Source organism: Lepidochelys olivacea, assembly GCF_965140295.1.
Source record: "Lepidochelys olivacea isolate rLepOli2 genome assembly, chromosome: 4".
NCBI classification, from domain to species: Eukaryota; Metazoa; Chordata; order Testudines; family Cheloniidae; genus Lepidochelys; species Lepidochelys olivacea.
The window spans coordinates 91,141,298-91,162,663 of NC_140414.1; positions in this window are offsets into that span (position 1 = coordinate 91,141,298).

Consider the following 21,366-nt stretch of genomic DNA (forward strand, 5'->3'; position numbering starts at 1 on the left):
AGCTGGAAACATGCCTGTCTACTTTATGATATATGAGACTTCCTGTCTACTTTATGAGATAGGAAATGTAATTATTGGTAAGTGTAGACCTAGGTTCACATTTTATGGGTTTTTTTTTATATCGTAACCACTTATTTCTACCACTCAGTCTTCTTTCCAGTTAAATCTTTATTCTTTCTTAAATAAACTTAGTTTTTGCTTTATCATGAGTGCTCACAAGTGCTGTGTGCTGTACAGGAACAGTTGTTTGAGTAAAACTGGTAAACTGGGTTATACTGCATCTTTGGGTGCAGAGTAAGGGGCTGAATATCACAGGGGAATGATTCAAGGTGTTGGGGTGTACCTATTGTTAACCTGCAAGGTGAAGTTAGGGCTGGCACAGCCGTGAGGAGAGTGCTTGAGTGGCTGAAAGGCTAGTTAGGCAAGACTCCCTCATGCTGGAGGCGGGGGTAATAAGGTAGTCCTGGTGGTCACCATGCCTCAGTAGGTCACAGTTTAGAATACCAGATTCAGGACAATCTGCTGAGAAATGGGGCAGACTCACCCCAAACTGATAGTTATTCTTCCAAAAGATATACTAAGCCAGTAACAAAAGTAAACTTCAATCTCACCACACTGATTAACAAGATGTCAGAAATGCAGTCTCCTTGGGTATCCCAGGCCTTGTTTCACCACCCAGATACTAGACTGAATGATGAGTGGGTATTCCAAACCAATTTAATCAAACAAAGGGTTCTTCTAACTCCAAGACATCAGCCACACAGCCAGGCCAATATATGTCAGATCTTACCCAGTAATCATGCTGTTGCCAATCCTTTAGTATCTACTATCTAAAGGTTTATTTATAAGAGAAAATAAATAGGAGAGAGTTAAAACGGTCAAAGGAATCAAATACATACAACCATTGCAGAGTTCTTATGTCAGGTTTGAAGCAGTTATGGAATAAATTGCTGGCTTGTAAAATCTCTGGTCACTTCCAAAAGATTAGAAGGTCCTCAGTCTATCGGTTGGAATGTTTCTTTTAGTGTGAGTCCAGAGATCAGAGCAGGAAAGAGGCAAAATGGAGATGCTTCCAGGGCTTTTTATACCTTCTCCCATGTGGACGGGATGCTCTCAGTCTTAGTTTGTGGAAAATTACAGGCACAAGATGGAGTCCAGTCACATGAGCAAGTCACATGCTTTGATGAGTATCGGAGGAGCCAATACCTGTATTCTGGCTAAAGTGTCCACAGGAAGGCCCATCCAGAGGGGACAGGCTTCTTTTTCTATTGTGTAAGTTGAGTGTCCTTCAATGGGCCATTAACCTGAATAGTCCATTCACAATGTGCTGGCTAGATTGGATGTAAACTGCCTGGTGGGTGTCACCCCAGGAGCAAACATTTGGAATACTGGTACGTGGTCAATATTCATAATTTCGAGTACAAATATTATACATGCATACAAATAGGATAATCATATCCAGCAAATCATAACTTTACACAACACCTTACATGATAAACCTTTTACAGGATTTGTTGCAATTGACTAACAATAGCGATATTAATGATATAACTGGTCATGTTGCAGTGGGGGAGATTTAGGTTAGATATTAGGAAGAACTTTTTCACTAGGAGGGTGGTGAAACACTGGAATGCATTACCTAGGGAGGTGGTGGAATCTCCTTACTTAGAAGTTTTTAAGGTCAGGCTTGACAAAGCCCTGGCTGGGATGATTTAATTGGGGATCGGTCCTGCTTTGAGCAGGGGGTTGGACTAGATGACCTCCTGAAGTCCCTGCCAACCCTGATATTCTATGATTCTATGATTCTATGTTTCAATCAGACAGTGTCACACAGAACCATCATAGGTATGTTCATTGTTTCCTCAAGATACAGCCGAGAACTAGAAAAGGTAAGAGGGCTTCAAATGTTTAGCCAAAATCCACAGGTTTACAAACTGAGAGTTGAAGAAATTATAATTTCCTCCTATTTAAAATGTTTCTTCAACTTTGTACATGAGAAAAATGTAATATCCTGCAGTAAATATTTTGCCCTTTGACATTTTATTAGCCCTTGTCATCCACACAGAAAACAAATATTTTTTTCTTTTCATATGACCATCTGGAATTCCCTCACTTCATATATATATATATTTTAAACCTCCTGTTAAAGGTCCACCTTCCTAGTCCAATGAAGACTAGATATCACCCCTCAGAGCATGTCATTGCCATGCCGTTAGTCAACCACACGGGAGTCACTGCAAAGCAGCATAGGATATCTTGTGTCCTCCCACCCAAAGACTAAATGTACTGCCTCCAAAATAGAATGTGTGTGTATATTCACAGAGTTTTTATAGCAGTATTGGTCCCAGGATATGACATAGACAAGGTAGGTGAGGTAATGTCTAACTGGACCAATTTTTGTTGATGGAATAGACAAGCTTTGGAGCTTCACAGAAATCTTCCTCAGATCTCGAAAAGGTAACCACAGTAACACTCCGATTACTTTCTCCAGACTTGATGGACAAACAGAAGGATACCCACACTCCCTTCATGCTCTCCAGTCCCAGAGGAATCTAGTGCCCAGCTTGGGTAGGGACATAATCACATAGGGAATCCCAATTCTAAAGAATGCCTCATGCAACATTGTGGACAGATGGCAAAGCATCTCCTCTCAAACTGAAATGGTTCTCTCAACTGATTACAAGGAGTTCAGGGCTTCAGTACCTGCTGGCCTGATTTCCTGGTTACAGGTCATTCTCAACCCACTTTTCCCATGTGACAGCACACTTGTATTTCTAGCTGAGCCACTACGCTGACACGTTATATAGACTGTAATATTTAATATTAAATTAGCTTAATATGTATAAATGGCATATGTAAATCAAAAGGCTTTTATAATAGTTGCATTCCACACTAGACAGTGTTTTGCACATGCTTCATTTTATTAGACAATGCCACATTTGCAAAGTAATTTAAATATTTCTCACACCCAAAATAGTGTAGTATATAAATGCTTAAGATTTGTGGTAAAAATTTTTAAAGTGCCTAAGTGACTTAGAAGCCTAATTTTCATTTTCAGAAGTGATTTAGACCCACTGAAATCAATGGTAGTTAGATGCCTAAATACCTTTGAGGATTTGGGCCTTAGGAGACTAAGTCTCATTGAAAGTCAATGGGATTTAAGCTTCTAAATCACATAGACACTTTTGAAAATTTTATCCTGAGTCTTTTTAAACCTCCCCCTGAAATCCTTGTGTTTACATAATCTGCAGAAACAAGGCTGCCTAGGCAGGGGGACTATGAATGATTCTTTAGTATCTTTTCATAGAATCATAGAATCATAGACTATCAGGGTTGGAAGGGACCACAGGAGGTCATCTAGTCCAACCCCCTGCTCAAAGCAGGACCAATCCCCAGTTAAATCATCCCAGCCAGAGCTTTGTCAAGCCTGACCTTAAAAACTTCTAAGGAAGGAGATTCCACCACCTCCCTAGGTAACGCATTCCAGTGTTTCACCGCCCTCCTAGTGAAAAAGTTTTTCCTAATATCCAACCTAAACCTCCCCCACTGCAACTTGAGACCATTACTCCTTGTCCTGTCCTCTTCTACCACTGAGAATAGTCTAGAACCATCCTCTTTGGAACCACCTCTCAGGGAGTTGAAAGCAGCTATCAAATCCCCCCTCATTCTTCTCTTCTGCAGACTAAACAATCCCAGTTCCCTCAGCCTCTCCTCATAAGTCATGTGTTCCAGAACCCTAATAATTTTTGTTGCCCTTCGCTGGACTCCCTCCAATTTATCCACATCCTTCTTGTAGTGTGGGGCCCAAAACTGGACACAGTACTCCAGATGAGGCCTCACCAATGTCGAATAGAGGGGAATGATCACGTCCCTCGATCTGCTGGCTATGCCCCTACTTATACATCCCAAAATGCCATTGGCATTCTTGGCAACAAGGGCACAGTGCTGACTCATATCCAGCTTCTCGTCCACTGTCACTCCTAGGTCCTTTTCCGCAGAACTGCTGCCTAGCCATTCGGTCCCTAGTCTGTAGCGGTGCATTGGATTCTTCCGTCCTAAGTGCAGGACCCTGCACTTATCCTTGTTGAACCTCATCAGATTTCTTTTGGCCCAATCCTCCAATTTATCTAGGTCCCTCTGTATCCTATCCCTACCTGCCACCGTATCTACCACTCCTCCTAGTTTAGTATCATCCGCAAATTTGCTGAGAGTGCAATCCACACCATCCTCCAGATCATTTATGAAGATATTGAACAAAACCGGCCCCAGGACCGACCCTTGGGGCACTCCACTTGATACCGGCTGCCAACTAGACATGGAGCCATTGATCACTACCCGTTGAGCCTGACAATCTAGCCAACTTTCTACCCACCTTATAGTGCATTCATCCAGCCCATACTTCTTTAACTTTCTGACAAGAATACTGTGGGAGACCGTGTCAAAAGCTTTGCTAAAGTCAAGAAACAATACATCCACTGCTTTCCCTTCATCCACAGAACCAGTAATCTCATCATAGAAGGCGATTAGATTAGTCAGGCATGACCTTCCCTTGGTGAATCCATGCTGACTGTTCCTGATCACTTTCCTCTCGTGTAAGTGCTTCAGGATAGATTCCTTGAGGACCTGCTCCATGATTTTTCCGGGGACTGAGGTGAGGCTGACTGGCCTGTAGTTCCCAGGATCCTCCTTCTTCCCTTTTTTAAAGATTGGCACTACATCAGCCTTTTTCCAGTCATCCGGGACTTCCCCCGTTCACCATGAGTTTTCAAAGATAATGGCCAATGGCTCTGCAATCACAGCCGCCAATTCCTTTAGCCCTCTCGGATGCAACGCATCCGGCCCCATGGACTTGTGCACGTCCAGCTTTTCTAAATAGTCCCTAACCACCGCTTTCTCCACAGAGGCTGGCCACCTACTCCCCATGCTGTGTTGCCCAGCGCAGCAGTCTGGGAGCTGACCTTGTTCGTGAAGACAGAGGCAAAGAAAGCATTGAGTACATTAGCCTTTTCCACATCCTCTGTCACGAGGTTGCCTCCCTCATTCATTAAGGGGCCCACACTTTCCTTGGATTTCTTCTTGTTGCCAACATACCTGAAGAAACCCTTCTTGTTGTTTTGCTCACTATTTAACAGAAACGAACAAACTCTGAAACTTCCAAATTGTACATTTAGCAAATATATTGCAACCCCGTATTCCTGTTAGTCTTTCCCCTCTTCTTCTCTGCTGTGTTCCTCAGGCACTTGTCACATCTTGATCACAGTTCAGACTGTAAGGTCTTTAGAGATGGGGCTTGTCTTTTATGAATTTGCAGCGCCCAGCACTACAGGGCTTAATCATGATTGGGCCCACTCGGTGCTACCATCATACATATACTAATAAAACATTTAAATATTCCTTCATCATTCCTTGGAAATTAAGGTCAATGGGCTTCATTGACCCCTGCTGGCATAAGCAGGGTACAAACTGCATCCCCTTCTTCACCAGCAGGCATACCTATGCTCCATGGGGTACTCACCATGAGGGAGGGCAGGTAATGTTTGCTTTTGGTGGAATGGCATTTACACTGTTGTGTGCCCTCTACCTCTTCAAGAAAGATTACACTGCAATAGGCCCACAGCCCTGGTTCTGTTGGTGGGTCATAGATGAAGCACCCAGTAAATATACCGGTGATTCATGCTATCAATATAATTGACCAGTAAGACCTGCCAAGTCTTCCTCATTTGGACAGTAAATATTAATAATTCAAACAGAGGCAGTCAGACATTTTTAAAGTAACTCCATTTTGTGATAAAGGATTTTGTAATGTGTTTCAAAGACATTAGAATCTCCCAAAGAAATTTTTTAAATAATTCTCATTCAGAACATCACAGCCCTACTCTACTGAATCTTCCCCACTCTGATACCTCTGTCATGTAATCTACTCATTGAAGGACTTCAGCTGACAGAAGTACTTCTCATAATGCCTCTTTTAACATGAGACTTCAGAAAATGGATGGAGCAACTTCTAAGAGCTACTGAGGAGTCTCATTACCCATCTGACATGTTGCAAGGATAAATCAGTCAGGATTGGGAAGAGAATGAAATTTCAGTTTAAGGATTATCTACTTGAATAGTGCTTACTACTGAAGGAAGTTAAGGACTTCCTCAGTCTGCATATTCAGCTGGAAAAACTCATTAGCAAGTATAGGGGAAGGATAGTTCAGTGGTTTGAGTATTGGCCTGCTGAACCCAGGGTTGAGGGGGCCATTTAGGGATCTAGGGCAAAAACTGGGGATTGGTCCTGCTTTGAGCAGGGGGTTGGACTAGATGATCTCCTGAGGTCCGGTCCAACCTTGATAGTCTATGAAATATTTTTATCCTGTGACGATAACTAGTAAATCCCACACTGGGTTTTCTACTCTAGCTATATCCTAACTCCTCAACAATAAATGAAAACCCATGAGCTTCTCCCAGACAAAAACCCAATCTGCCAGACAAAAACCTATCATATTTGTGAAAGTATTCTCAGAGAAGCACTGGGCACTGGAGACCTCTGCAGTTATACAGTCCTGGACTTTGCTTTTAAAATAATGGGTCAGTACATCCCTGGTGTAAATCCATTGACTTCAGTGAATTTGCCCTGGGGATGAATTTGACCTGTTTGCTGCCGGAGCAGATCATTTACATTGTATCACAGGGAAAAGACACTTAAAAACAAATGGATTCCAGTGCTGAACTTCCTTATGAAAAAAGTCTTGATTGTATTCACTGTGTAGTATTCTAGCTTGTATCTCAGAGACCTTGAACCAAAGCGTCAACCAATGTAAATCAGTATAGCTCCATTACACCACCCATGGTTTTGGCCCCATGAGTTGTGAGTGCACATTGGCTTTGTAATGTGAAATAGTGTAGAGATACTTGCACCAGAACCCATGCTAGAAAAAAAAAACAAAAAAAACCACCACCACTTTGGGATCCTCCCCAACTCACATCTAAGTCTAATGGAAGTGAGAGAGCTTATGATCCCTCTGGATCTGTTCATGATCACCAGATTGCATGATCACCTATGTGCTATTGTCATGTGAATCAACAATTTATAGACTATCTGTACATTTAATAAACCCTCCAAAGGGAAATCCCCAGCAAGTCTAAGATACCCGGTAGCCTTTCAAAAAGGAAGAAAAGAGAAAAACAAGAACATTACCAACGAGAAGCATGAGGGTCAAGGTCTTCATCACATGAAGAGTTCCAGACAGAAAGAGAATGATACCCAATTCACCATTGGCCTATGGTCTCTTTGCATAAGTGTAACCATCACAAAATGGCCCTATGGAAGATATAAGCCTACCAATGCCTAGCACTAGCACTCAGGCCTTTCCACCAGATAAAAATATAATTTTGTATGCAGGGGCATTCACAGGAATAAAAATTTGGTCGTTTTTGGAGGGGCACGTTCTGTAGGCCTCCAGTCCCAGCAGCCATAGGAGCTGGATCTCCCGCCCTGGGCGGATCCAGAAGAGCTTGCTATCCCAGCCCTGGAGGAGTTCTGTGCATCCACTGATTAGCAGGGTCCTACGCCCCAGCTTGCCCGCACCCCCTTGTGCACATCCCTGTTTGTATGGTGTGACAGGGTTGGGCTAGATGGCTATAGGAGAGTAATTTTTTTGAAGCAAAAAAGGTATATTTTTTATTTGCATAACACACTTACGGAACAAAACAACACATATGCAATGTGTAACACAGCAACCAATCACAATTGTTTTCTCATTAGCTTCAGGGGAGGGAAGTGTTCAAGCTTGCCTGGGCCCAGAGCGGGGGGCTTCCTCAACTCTCGTGGTCTTCCACCCTTTCGAGTTACCTGGTGGCCCAGAGCGAGGGGGCTTCATCGACTCTCAAGGTCTGCCACCCCCTCGAGTTACCTGCCGCCACGCCCGAATGTCACCAACAATTCCCTCCTCTGAAAGCACCCAACAAAAGGGGCAGGCTGTGGGGTGGACAATCGGGGAGTGGGGGGCACATGTGCACCCATGTGTGAAAGGACCCCTCTAAGGTGGTGGTGTCCACAGCAGCAATGGCTGGGGCTGGGGTCCCTTACTCTCTCCCCCAATCAAAGGGTCAAAACAAAGGGAGCCGGACGGGGAAAATGAGCAGAGAGCCTCGGACAGCGCCCACCGCTCCTCAAAAGCATCAAGGGAGTTGGTGGACGCCGCCCAGAGGAACTCCACCCGGATATGTGAACAGACTGAGGATTGGGAAATGGCCCCACAGTCACAGGAAACTCCACCGGCCAACCTCCTCTCTCTGGTTTTATAGATGGCCGTTTTAGCCAGGGCCAGGAGGTTAACTAGGAGATCCCGTGACTTTGTGAGGCCACGGATGGGGAGTGCATAAATAAAAAGGAGAGGGGAAAAATGCAACCAAAAACGTAATAAAGGATTTGTGAGGAGCCGGAACAGGGGCTGCAGCCTGGCACACTCCAGATATATGTGCGCCAAGGTTTCCCTCACACCGCAAAAGGGACAAGTATCTGGGATGGGGTTGAACCGCGTCAAGTATGTGCCTGTGCTCACAGCTCCATGAAGGAGCTGCCAACTGATGTCCCCGACGGGCCTCGGAACTGAGGTGGAATATAGTCTGGCCCACCGGGGCTGCTCACCCTCCAAAGGTGGCAGAAGGTCTCGCTACTTTGTGTCACGGTGGGACACTAGGGTGAGGGCGTGACGGGTGTGGAGCACGAGCATTTATAGATGTTTCCTTGGTGCGGTTTGGAAGCATACTGGCTTCAGTTCATGCAGCCAGCTTGCCATAAAAGGGTGAGGGGGTCAATTGGGTCTACGGGGCAGGGGTCCAATTAAAAGGTCCGGCGGGCCTGGGGTAGAGGGTGGGCAGGGCGTGCCCTCGAGCAGGACCTGATCAAGGTAAGCTCTAGCAGTGGGCGGCAAAGCGGCCTTCACCTCCTGAAGTACGCGCCGGGGGGTACGAGGTCTGGAGAGCCCCATGCGCCGAGCGAGCGTCAGGGGATCCAGCCAGTCTCCCCGGTCGTAGTCCAGGAGGTCTCCGACTCTCGTGACTTCTGCCAGGATCAAGCTCTGGCGCACCGAGCGGGACTCCGCCACCTGCATACGGAGCTGGGGGTTGTATAGCAGGGGCTCTGCGAGGAGATCTGCCCCCTCGGTGGCCGCCACGGACCTGGTCATTAAAAACAGTTTCCAAGTCCAGAGGAGGTCCTGGTAGAAGATCGGCAGCCTGGAGAGGTCTCGCAAAAGACCTCCCGGACAAAGATAAAAGAGCTGCCGGTCATATTGGAGCCCTCGGATGCAGCGCAGGATGGTGGGCACCAGTACTCTCCACGCTGAACTGCGTGCACCATAAAGGAACCTCTGTAGGGCCTGGAGGCGGAAGACGCGGACCTGAGTGTGTAGACACTTCAGGCCCTGTCCTCCTTCCTTCAGGGGTAGATGAAGAACCCCTACAGGGGCCCAGTGCATTCCTGACCAAAAGAACCCCAGAATCGATGTCCAGAGGTTGGTCAGGAAAACCAGGGCCGGGACCAGGGTGTTGAGCCAGTACCAGAGCGTTGACAGGACTAGTTGATTAAGCACCAGCGCTCTCCCTCGGAGGGAGAGACATCGGAGTAGTCCCGTCCATTTCTGGAGCTGCTCTATCACCCCACCCTCTAAGTTTTCCCAGTTCTCCGGTGGAGAGGGATGCGTGGCAGAAAGGTAAACGCTGAGGTAGAGCAGTGGACCCGCACTCCACCGGACGGTCTGAAGCGCAAGTGGGAGGGAGCTTGCCTGCCGCCAGTCTCCTACCGCCAAGCCAGAGCTCTTGACCCAGTTGACCCAGGCGGAGGAGGCTGCCGAATAGATGGCCTGGCAAGCCTCCACCCAAGCCAAGTTGCCCGGGTCCTGGACCACGAGGAGCACGTCATCAGCGTACGCCGACAGGACCAGCTGCAGCTCCGGCTCCCACAGCACCAACCCTGTCAACCTCCTGCGGAGGAGACAGAGGAAGGGCTCAATCGCCAGAGCGTACAGCTGGCCTGAGAGGGGGCACCCCTGCCGTACTCCTTGCCCAAAGTTGACCGGTTCGGTCAGGGTCCAATTGAGCTTAACCAGACACTCTGCGGAAGCATACAGCAACCGGAGAAAACCCACAAACTGGGGTCCGAAGCTAAACTCCCGCAGAGTGCTCAGGAGGTACCCGTGGTCCACCCTATCGGAAGCCTTCTCCTGATCTAGGGACAGGAGGGCGAACGACAGACCATCTCTACACCCGAGTTCCAAAAGTTCCTGAACCAGAAATAGGTTATCAAAGATACTGCGGTCCAGGACGGTGTAGGTCTGGTCTGGGTGGATCACTTCCACCAGCACAGACCCTAGCCGCAGCGAGATTGCTTTCACTACGATTTTGTAGTCCATGCTGAGGAGCGAGACGGGCCAATTTTGTAAATCACGGAGGTCCCCCTTCTTCGGCAGTAAGGCGAGCACAACTCACCTGCACGAAAGAGGGAGGACCCCGCTCTGCAGAGACTTGGCCCAGACGGTGATTAGGTCTGGGCTGAGGATGTCCCAAAACATGCGGTAGAACTCCACGGTCAGCCCGTCCATGCCTGGAGACTTATTAGTGGGCATAAGACAGAGGGCTTCCGAGAACTCGGCCAGAGTGAGAGGCAACTCTAGCCGGTCTCGGTCGCTTGCGCTGACCATAGGGAGCTCCTCCCAGAGCACTCTGCAAGCACCAGGATCCGGGGAGAAAAGACTTCCGTAGAAGGCTCGGGCCCTCCCGCACATCTCCACTGGTTCCATGAGGGGGGTGCCGTCTTCTGCCAGGAGGCAGATGACGTGTTTCTTGGGCCCCCTCATTTTCTCCAGGGCATAGAAGAAGCGGGAGCCGCGATCCATCCCCCGAAGGAGGCGAATGTGGGATCGAACAAAGGCGCCCTGGGCCCGATGGTCCTCGAGGGCCCGGAGCTCCTACCGCTTCTCCTGGCACGCTCCACAGAGGAGTGAATCCTCGGGGCTGGCGGCTAGACGCCTCTCCAGCTCTAAGACCTCCTGTTCCAACTGCTCTATCGCCGTATTTCTCTGTCGGCTGGTGCCCTGGGTGTACTCGCAGCAGAAAAGCCGGGCGCACACCTTCCCCAGCTCCCACCATCGCCGCGCCGAGGGAAAGGCACGCCGCTGCCCTCGCCAGGCCAGCCAGAATTCCCGGAAGGACATCACGAAGCCCTCATCCTCCATCAGGCTGTTGTTAAAATGCCAGTAGGCCGGCCCCGGCCTCTCCGCACAGAGGGAGGCTGTCACGGTGGCTAGATGATGGTCAGAAAATGGGGCCAGCTGAATGCTGGAGGAGTGGGCTCGTGAGAGATGGAAGCGTGATAAATAAATGCGGTCCAACTGGGAGTGGCTCGACCAATGGGCTTCCACCCGGACAAAGGTGAATGTGGAAGTGTCATCCGGGTGGTGGTCGCGCCAGATGTCCACTAGGGAGTGATGTTCGACTATCTCCTGGAGGGTGTCCGCGGCGGCCGGGCTGTGCTCGGTCCCCGAGCGGTCCTGTTCCTCGAGGGTGGTATTAAAGTTCCCTCCCAGGACCAGGCACTCATGAGAATCTAAGGTGCCGAGGAAGGCGGATGCCCACTGGTAGAATTGCAGCCACTCTGGGCCCGATGTCGGGGCATAGACGTTAACGAGGTTGACCATGAGCCCCTCCATACGGACCCGGAGATGCAGCAGGTGACCCGGCACGGCCTCGGTGACCCCTAGCACCTCGGGCCATAAGTCAGGGGAGAACAGGGTCGCCACTCCAGCCTGTCGAACTGTGGCATGGCTAAAGTAGACCCTGTCCCCCGACTCCACCCGTCAACTGTCTTCGGCGGTCGGGTCCGTATGGGTCTCCTGCAGGAAAACCACAGAGTACCCTCCCTCCCGAAGGAAGGCTCAGTGGTCGTCAGCGGGGTGCCATCAGCGGCTGGGTAGGTGGAGGAGTCCAGGGGCTCCTCGGAGGTGGGAGCGGAAGCAGCAGTTAAGGGGAAGGAGCATGGGGAAAAGAGGGGTGGAGTGAGGTCTCCCAGATAGAGATTTGCTGGCAAAACGTCGTCCTCCCCCTGGGTGACCGGGGTCAGATCTAAGGCCTCAATCTCCTCGAACATGGAGGAGAGGACACTTTCTGCCGCCCCAGGGTTCTCTCTGCCGGCACCCACCACGATGGTTGCCTCGGGGTTCACGGGGGCTTCGGGTAGCGTCAGGACAGAAGGGGCTTCCTCGAGGGTCTTGGAGGGTCTCCCTTGGAGGGGAGACACTACCCTCCGGTGCTGCCACGTCTTTCCCGGCTGACACCAGTGGATGGGACGCACTCTTGGGCAAAGCGGAAGGTTCGGCATCGGTGCCCCCCTTCCTGGTCTTCCAGGGGGCCTCTGCCTCGGGTAGATGAGGCGGAGCTCGAGCCTTCCGCTTGCCTCGCTTCCCCTGGACTAGGGCCCAGCCCTCCATGGCATCATCTGGGGGCTGGTTAGCAGGGGTCGTGTCAGGGGGTAAAGGCGATGGCTCAGGGACTTGGGGGGGGAATGGTGGGGCAGCATAAGGGAGGGAGGATTCTCCCTGGGGCAGGCTCTCTCCCACACCTGGTGGTATCTCTGCCACACCCTCCTCCATAGGCCCCGCTAGATTCTCAGCAGCGAGGGCGGGGCTCTCCCGCTCGTCTGGGCCTTGTAGGGGAGGTGCCCCTTGGGCCTGAGTGGGAGTAGCGGTGGTCCGAAGGGTGGGGGGGGGGCGGGTTCGGGTACCGGGCAGCCAGGGACGTCGGCAATGACAGGGCCGATGTCCTGCCGGGTCTCGGGGATCCCAGGTGCCCCTCCTTGCCAGGCTAAGGGGCAGTCCCTCCGGACATGCCCCAACGCCCGGCAAGAGGTAGCACCGGGCTTCCCCTGTGGAAAAGTACACCCGGTAACGGGCCCCATGGTGGGGGACTAGGAAGGACCCTTCGAGCACCACTCCATCACGCGCCGCCGACGGCAGTAAAAGTTGCACTTGCCAGCCGAAGGAAAAAATGTGATGGAGGATGTGGTCCTTGCAGCCCAACGAGAGAGGGCTGATAACAGAAACAGGTTTCCCCAGGGTGGAAAGGGTGGGTAGCAGGGCAGCACTGGGGTGAAAAGGAGGGACAGAGGTCAGGACCAGGTGGATGCCCACATCCTCTAGCGGCTCTAGGGGGACAAACACCCCCCCCACGGCTTCCTGGGTGGGAGCCTCTGATGCTAAGAAGAAAACGACCTTCCCATACATTTTGGAGGCTGCCACAATGGCCGAGGGCCCCACCACCCTCACCAACACCCGCATGTAGGTCTCCATGTGGGGCGAGGCAGGCACCAGGAGGTATCGGACACCGTGCTTCCTTGTCATGGTGGGAAAGGGGCCCTGGCCGCTATTGATGGTGGCAGAGGCAGTGAGCGGGAGAGATGATGAGGCGGGAGGTGGCAGGCGGGGGGGCTGCCGCCGCCCAGGTGTACATCCTGGGGGCTGAGGGAGGGACATCCGCAGAGCTGGTGGAGGGGGCAGCGGGGGAGGACGCCATGGTCGGTGGCGGGGCTGCAGCAGTGGGGGTGGCCCCTGCCATGGAGGGCCCGGGGGTTTTAGCAGGGCCCTTCCCCTTCTTCTTGCCCTGGCCTTTCCCGCTGGCTGGGGGGGCTTCCCTAGAGTCTGGGGAGGCGATGGGCATGGCAGCGGCGGAGGTCACCCCGCTGCCCTCCATTGCCGATGCCCCAGCGGGGGTGGTGGCAGGTGATTAACAGGAGTTGGGGTCAGGTAGAAAGGGACAAGCTGTGGGGTGGACAATTCGGGGGGGGGCACATGAACAAACGTACGCTTGTCCAGAGAGTCCTGTTTGCTTGGCTGGTGCTTCTGGCCCACGCGGTGGAATCAGGGCGAGCAGCTGAGTCCAGAGGCAGATGTTAGACAGCCAGCAAAGATGGTGGAGTGGGGGGGGTGAAGATTGTAGTGTGGGGGTTGGGAGCACACAGATGGATCGGGTGGCAGCTCCGTGCCACACCCCCTGTATCCGCACAAACACAGTTGAGACACAGTCAAGGCCTCCCCCCACACGAGAGCACAGTTCGAAAGTTACTCAGTCTTAGGCCCCCTCCATGGCAATTTGTAGATTCCCCGGAGGGGTGTTCCTCCGGTGGACAGCTTTTTCTCTGTCTGTTCCAGGCTTTCTTTTTTGCATTCCAGAAATGCCGGAGCAAGTGATAAGAGTCCTCTCGACCGGAGATGGGTCCACAGACAAACAGCAAGTGGCTGAGTCTGGGGGCTGGGTCCTTCCACTCCCCCCCCTCTGGGGAAGTGGGCTGGCAGGCCCCCCTCTCTCGGGGGGGGATTTCAGCTGGAGCGGCAGCAGCGTCCAAGGGCGGGCGGGGCGGGGCTAACAGCCAGCTGGCAGCCAGCCAGCACTCTAGCAACAGCAGAGAAAGAGAAAAAAAACAACAAAAAGAAAAGACAGGGAGAGAGCGTCTGGCCCGGTTGTGGGGGAAGCCAAAAGCAGGGGCAAAAAGCAAGGAAAGCTCAGGCCAGAGGGCAGCAGCAGGAGAACAGGCTAAGTAGGTCCCTTTTCCCTGGGTAAGGTAACAGGGACTTTTTTTTTTTTTAACAGAAAAGAAGTTTATTGGTAACACAAGAATTACCAAAGGAAACAAAACAGCTGTGCAACAAAACAACGCAAACAGAAGGTATAACACAGCAGCTTTCAGGAGGGAGAAGTGTTCAGGCTAGCCTGGGCCCAGAGCGGGGGGGGCTTCCTCGACACTCGTGGTCTTCCACCCTCCTGAGTTACCTGGTGGCCTAGAGCGGGGAGGCTTCCTCGACACTTGTGGTCTTCCACCCCCTCAAGTTACCTAGTGCCGCTCCCAGTGTCACCGATCCTCCCTCTCCTGAGAGTGCCCAGCAAGATGGGCACGGCTGCGGGGTGGGCGGTTTAGGGGTGGGGGGGTAGACACCCATGTATTATAGGACCCCTCCTAGATGACAGTAATGATGGTATCCACAGCGACAACGGCTGGGGCTGGCGTCTCTCGCTCTTCCCCTCAATCAAAGGGTCAGACGGAGGGAACCGGACGGGGTCACCGAGCAGAGAACCCCGGACAGCGCTCACCGCTTCTTGAAGGCGTCAAGGGAGTCAGTGGACACCGCCCAGAGGAACTCCGCCTGGATATGTGAATGTACTGAGGATCGGAAAAAGGCCCCACAATCGCAGGACGTTTCATGGGCCAACCTCCTCTCTCTGGTTTTATAAATGGCTGTTTTAGCCAAGGCTAGGAGGAGGTTGACCAGGAGATCCCGCGACTTTGTGGGGCCACGGATGGGAAGTGTATAGATAAAAAGGTGAGGGGAGAAATGAAGCCAGAAGCGCAATAGAATATTTGTGAGGAGCCGGAAAAGGGGCTGCAATCTGGCACACTCTAAATATACGTGTGTAAGGGTTTCCCTTACATTACAAAAAGGGCAAGTATCCGGGATGGGGGTAAACCGTGTCAGAAACACGCCCGTGCTCACAGCTCCGTGAAGGAGCCGCCAACTGATGTCCCCGACGGGCCTCGGGACCAAGGTGGAATACAGGCTGGCCCATCGAGCTTGCTCACCCTCCAAAGGTGGCAGGAGGTCCCACCACTTTGTATCGGGGCGAGACACCAGGGTGTGGGCGTGAAGGGTGTGAAGCGTGAGTGTGTATAAATATTTCCGTGGTGCAATTTGAAAACTGACCGGCTGCAGTTCATGCAGCCGGCTTGCAGTGAAAGGGTGAGGGGTTTGTTGGGATCTATGGGGTAGGGGCCCAATGGAAAGGTCCAGCAGGCCTCGGGTAGAGGATGGGTGGGGCGTGCCCTCGCGCAAGGCTCGGTTGACATAAGCCCGAGCAGCGGGGGTCAAGGCAGCCTCACCTCCTGAAGTACGCGCCGGGGGATACGGGGGCTGGAGAGCCCCATGTGCCGAGCAAGCGTCAGGGGATCCAGCCAGTCTCTCCGGTCGTAGTCCAGGAGGTCTCCGACCCTCGTGACTTCCGCCAGGACCAACCTCTGGCGCACCGAGCGGGACTCCGCCACCTGCACACGGAGCTGGAGGTTGTGTAGCAGGGCTCCGTGAGGAGATCTGCTCCCATGGTGGCCGCCACGGACCTGGTCGTTAAAAACAGTTTCCAGGTCTGGAGGAGGTCCTGGTAGAAGACCAGCAGCCCGGAGAGGTCTCACGGAAAACCCCTCGGACAAAGATAAAAGAGCTGCCGGTCGTATCGGAGTCCTTGGAAGCGGCGCAGAAAGGCGTGCGCCAGTATGCTCCATGCCAAACTACTTGCACTATAAAAGAGCCTCTGCAGGGCCTGGAGGCGGAAAACGCGGACCTGAGTGTACAGACACTTCAGGCCCTGCCCTCCTTCCTTCAGGGGTAGATGAAGAACCCCAACAGGGGCCCAGTGCACTCCTGACCAGAAGAACTCTAGAATCAATCTCCGGAGGTGGGTCAGGAAACCTGGGGCCAGGGCCAGGGTGTTGAGCCGGTACCAGAGCGTGGACAGGACTAGTTGGTTAAGCACCAGTGCTCTCCCTCGGAGGGAGAGACATCGGAGTAGCCTCGTCCATCTCCGGATCCGCTCTGTCACCCCGCCCTCTAAATTTTGCCAGTTCTCCGGCGGGGAAGGATGCGTGGCGGAAAGGTAAACGCCGAGATAGAGCAGTGGACCCGCACTCCACTGGATGGTCTGAAGTGCGGGTGGGAGGGAGCTTACCTGCCGCCAGTCCCCCACCGCCAAGCCAGAGCTCTTGACCCAGTTGACTCGGGCGGAGGAGGCTGCCGAATAGATGGCTTGGCATGCCTCCACTCGCGCCAAGTCGCCTGGGTCCTAGACCACGAGGAGTACGTCATCGGCGTACGCCGACAGGACCAGCCGCAGCTCCGGCTCCCGCAGCACCAACCCTGTCATCCTCCTGCGGAAGAGACAGAGGAAAGGCTCAATCGCCAGAGCGTACAACTGGCCCGAGAGGGGGCACCCCTGCCGCACTCCTCACCCGAAGCTGACCGGTTCAGTCAGGGTCCAGTTGAGCCTAACCAAACACTCCGCGGAGGCATACAGCACCCGGAGAAAACTCACAAACTGAGGTCCAAATCCAAACGCCTGCAGAGTGCTTAGGAGGTACCCATGGTCTACTCTATCGAACGCCTTCTCCTGATCAAGAGACAGGAGGGCGAACGATAGACCATCTCTCCGAAAGGTTCCAAAAGGTCTCGGACTAGAAAGAGGTTGTCGAAAATGCTGCGACCCGGGACAGTATAGGTCTGGTCTGGGTGGATCACGTCCACCATCACGGACCCTAGCTGCAGCGAGATTACTTTCGCTACGATTTTGTAATCCATGCTAATGAGTGAGACGGGACGCCAGTTTCGTAAATCGCAGAGGTCCCCCTTCTTCGGCAGCAAGGCGAGCACCACTCGCCTGCATGACAGAGGGAGGACCCCGCTCTGCAAGGACTCAGCCCAGACGGTGACTAGGTCTGGGCCGAGGATGTCCGAGAACGTGCGGTAAAACTCCGCGGTCAGCCCGTCCATGCCCGGAGATTTATTGGTGGGCATGCGACGGAGGGCTTCCAAGAACTCGGCCAGGGTGAGAGGTAGCTCTAGTCGGTCTCGGTCGCCCACACTGACCATAGGGAGCTCCTCCCAGAGCACCCCACAAGCGCCAGGATCGGTTGGATCCGGGGAGAAAAGGCTTGTGTAGAAGTCACGGGCCCTCCCACACATCTCCTGTGGATCCGTGAGGGGGGTGCCGTCTTCCGCAAGAAGGCAGGTGACGTGTTTTTTGGCCCCCCTCGTTTTCTCCAGGGCATAGAAGAAGCGGGAGCCGCGATCCATCTCCCGAAGGAGGCGGATGCGGGACTGAACGAAGGCACCTCGGGCCCGGTGGTCCTCGAGGGCCTGGAGCTCCTCCCGCTTCTCCCGGCACACTCCGCAGAGGAACGGGTCCTCGGGGCTGGCGGCCAGATGCTTCTCCATCTCTAAGACCTCCTGTTCCAACTGCTCTATCGCCGCATTTCGCCGTCGGCTGGTGCCCCGGGTGTAGTCACGGCAGAAGAGCTTGGTGCGCACCTTCCCGAGATCCCACCATCGCCGCAATGAGGGAAAGGCACACCACTGCTCTCGCCAGGCCAGCCAAAACTCCCGGAAGGACGTCACGAAGCTCTCGTCCTCCAACAGGCTGTTATTAAAGTGCCAATAGGCCGGCCCCGGTCTCTCTGCACGGAGGGAGACCGTTACGGTGACTAAATGATGATCGGAGAATGGGGCCGGCCGAATGGCGGAGGAGTGGGCCTGTGAAAGATGGAAACGGGATAAGTAAATACGGTCCAACCGAGAGTGGTGTGACCGATGGGCCTCCACCCGGACAAAGGTGAACATGGAAGTGTCATCTGGGTGGTGGTCACGCCAGACGTCCACTAGGGAGTGATGTTCAACTATCCCTCGGAGAATATTCGCGGCGGCCGGGCTCGGCTCGGCCCCTGAGCGGTCCCGTTTCTCGAGGGTGGTGTTAAAGTCCCCTCCCAGGACCAGGCACTTGTGCGAATCCAGGGTGCCGAGAAAGTCGGACACCTGCTGATAAAATTGTGGCCGCCTGGAGCTCATTTGCGGGGCATAGATGTTAACAAGATTAACCACGAGCCCCTCCATACGGACTCAAAGGTGCAGCAGGTGGCCCGGCACGGCCTCATTGACCCCTAGCACCTCAGGCCGTAGGTTGGGGGAGAACAGGGTCGCCACTCCAGCTTGCCAGGTCGCGAAGTGGCTAAAATATACCCCGTCCCCCCACTCCAGCCGCCACCTGTCCTCGGCGGCCGGGTCCGTATGGGTCTCCTGCAGGAAAACTACAGAGTACCTCCCTTCCCGAAGGTAAGAGAGCATCTGGGACCTGCGGAGAGCCATCCTCCAGCCCCTGGTATTCAGGGTCGCAATAATAAGAGGCGTCATGCGGAGGGCTGGGGGGGTGGGGGCCTCGTGTTGGCGGGGGTGTTCAGGGCCCCCGGCAGGTTGCGCAGCAACCCGTGACCCATCCCGTGGGTGAGTAGATCACGTCGGAAGCTGCGGGCTCGCTCGTAGGCCGCAGCACCGCGTCTTCCTTGCCCCCTGCCCTCCTTTATAAGGGCCTTTGTGGCCTGGAGGATTTGATCAAAGTCCCCCCAGAGCTGAAGAGCCAGCTGTGCCCTATCGCGGGCGCCACGGGTGTGCTCTAGGAACTTCCGTAGCACATGCCGCAGCTCATGGGGGGGGGGGTTACAATTCCCGAGGTATTCCCTGATGGGCCTCTTAATACAGCCTTGTGGTCCGCTAAGGCGGGTAGACAGGGTGCGGACCACCGACGGGGCGTCTGACAGGCTGGGGTTATTAAATTCATTTCGCGCCTTGGGGTGGAGGGGGATGGCAGGGGAAAAATTGCCACTCCTAACGGGTCGCGGCTAGAAAGTGCAAAGACTGCTCCCTGGGGGGAATCCGCGAAAGGCAGAAAGGAAATAACCCCAGGGGCGGCATTAACATTGCAGGAGGAGGGGACTTGGGCAGGGGCAGGGGTGGGGGCAGGGGCAGGGGCAAGTCTCTGGGGTGCAGGAGGCAAGCAGCTAAAGGAAAGTGCCTCCTGAGCAGAGTCAAGGGTTAAGGGGTAAGGGAGGGGGCTCCCAATAATGCTATGCACTGGCTCCGTGGTGGTCTTGGCGGCCATGACATCAGGTGGTGGACCACCTTCTTCAGGGTGCTCGCCCAGGAAGTCAATTAGGGGGAGGGAGCATGGGGAAAGGGGGGCTGGGGTAAGGTTGCCGAGCTCGAGGCCAGCTGGCAGTAGATCATCCTCTCCCTGGGTGACCGGGGTCAAATCTAGGGCCTCAATCTCCGCATACATGGAGGAGAGGCCAGCTCCTGCTACCCCGGGGGCCTCTCCTCTAGGGCCCGCCTCAATGGTCGCCTCGGGGTCCGCGGAGGGTTCGGGTGATATCCAGGCAGAAGGGGCATCCTCAGGAGTCTGGGAGGGGAGGGTCTCCCGTGGAGGCGGGACTCTGCCCTTCAATGCCAGTCCGCCTTCCCCTCCCAACACCAGCGGATGGATCTCACTCATGGCCGTAGCGGGAGGCTCAATATCAGTGCCTCCTTTCCTGGTCTTCCGGGGGGCTTCCGCGTCGGATGGATGCAGCGGAGCTCGAGCCTTCCGCTTGCCTCGCTTCCCCTGGACTAGGGTCCAGCCCTCCATAGCGTCATCTGGGGGTTGGTTAGCAGGGGTCGTGTCGGGGGGCGGAGGCGATGGTTCAGGGGTTCGGGGGGTAGCGGTGAGGCAGCATAGGGGCGGGAGGTCTCCTTGGGGCGGGCCCTCTCCTGTACCCAGTAATATCCTTGCCACACCCTCCTCCATAGGCTCTACTGGATTGGTAATAGCAAGGGTGGAACTCCCTTGCTCGCCCGGGCATTGTAGGGAAGGTATCTCTTGGGCCCGGACGGGAGCAGCGATGGGTCGAGTAGGAGGAGGGTTGGTTTCAGGTGCCGGGCAGCCAGGGGCGTCGGCAGCGACGCGGCCGATGTCCTGCCGGGTCTCAGGGGTCTCGGGTGCCCGGGCCAAAGAGCAGTCTCTGCAGACATGCCCCGCTGAGCGGCAGAGGTAGCACCGGGCCTCTCCGGTGGAGTAAAAGACCTGATAGCGGGCTCCCTGGTAGGGGACTAGGAAAGACCCCTCGAGCGCCTCTCTGTCACGCGCCCCCGCCGGTGGTAAAAGCTGCACTTGCTGGTGGAACGAAAGGACGTGACGGAGGGTGGGGCCCTTGCAGCCTAACGGGAGAGGGCTGATGACAGACAAGTTTCCCCAGAGTGGAGAGAGCGGGTAAGAGGGCAACATTGGGTAAGAAGGGAGAAACGGAGGTGAGGACGAGGCAAACGCCCAGGTCTTCTAGCGGCTCTAGGGGGACAAACACCCCCCCCACCGCCAGGGCCCTCTCCACTGCCTCCTGGGCGGCAGCCTCCGAAGCTAAGAAAAAAACGACCTTCCCATACATCTTGGAGTCCACCACAATAGCCGTGGGTCCTACCACCTTCGCCAACGCCTGCACGTATGTCTCCACGTGGGGCGAGGCGGGCACCAGGAGGCAACGGACACCGTGCCTCCTGGTCAAGGCGGGGAAAGGGCCCCGGCCGCTGGTGACGGTAGCTTAGGCGGGGGGGGGGGGCGAGATGACGAGGCGGCAGGCAGGGGGGAGCCCATCACCGCCCGGGCATACGTCTTGGGGGCCGGGGGAGGGACAATCGCAGAACTGGTGGAGGGAAACGCAGGGAGGGGCGCCACGGTCGATGACGAGGCCACAGAGGTGGGGGCAGCCCCTGC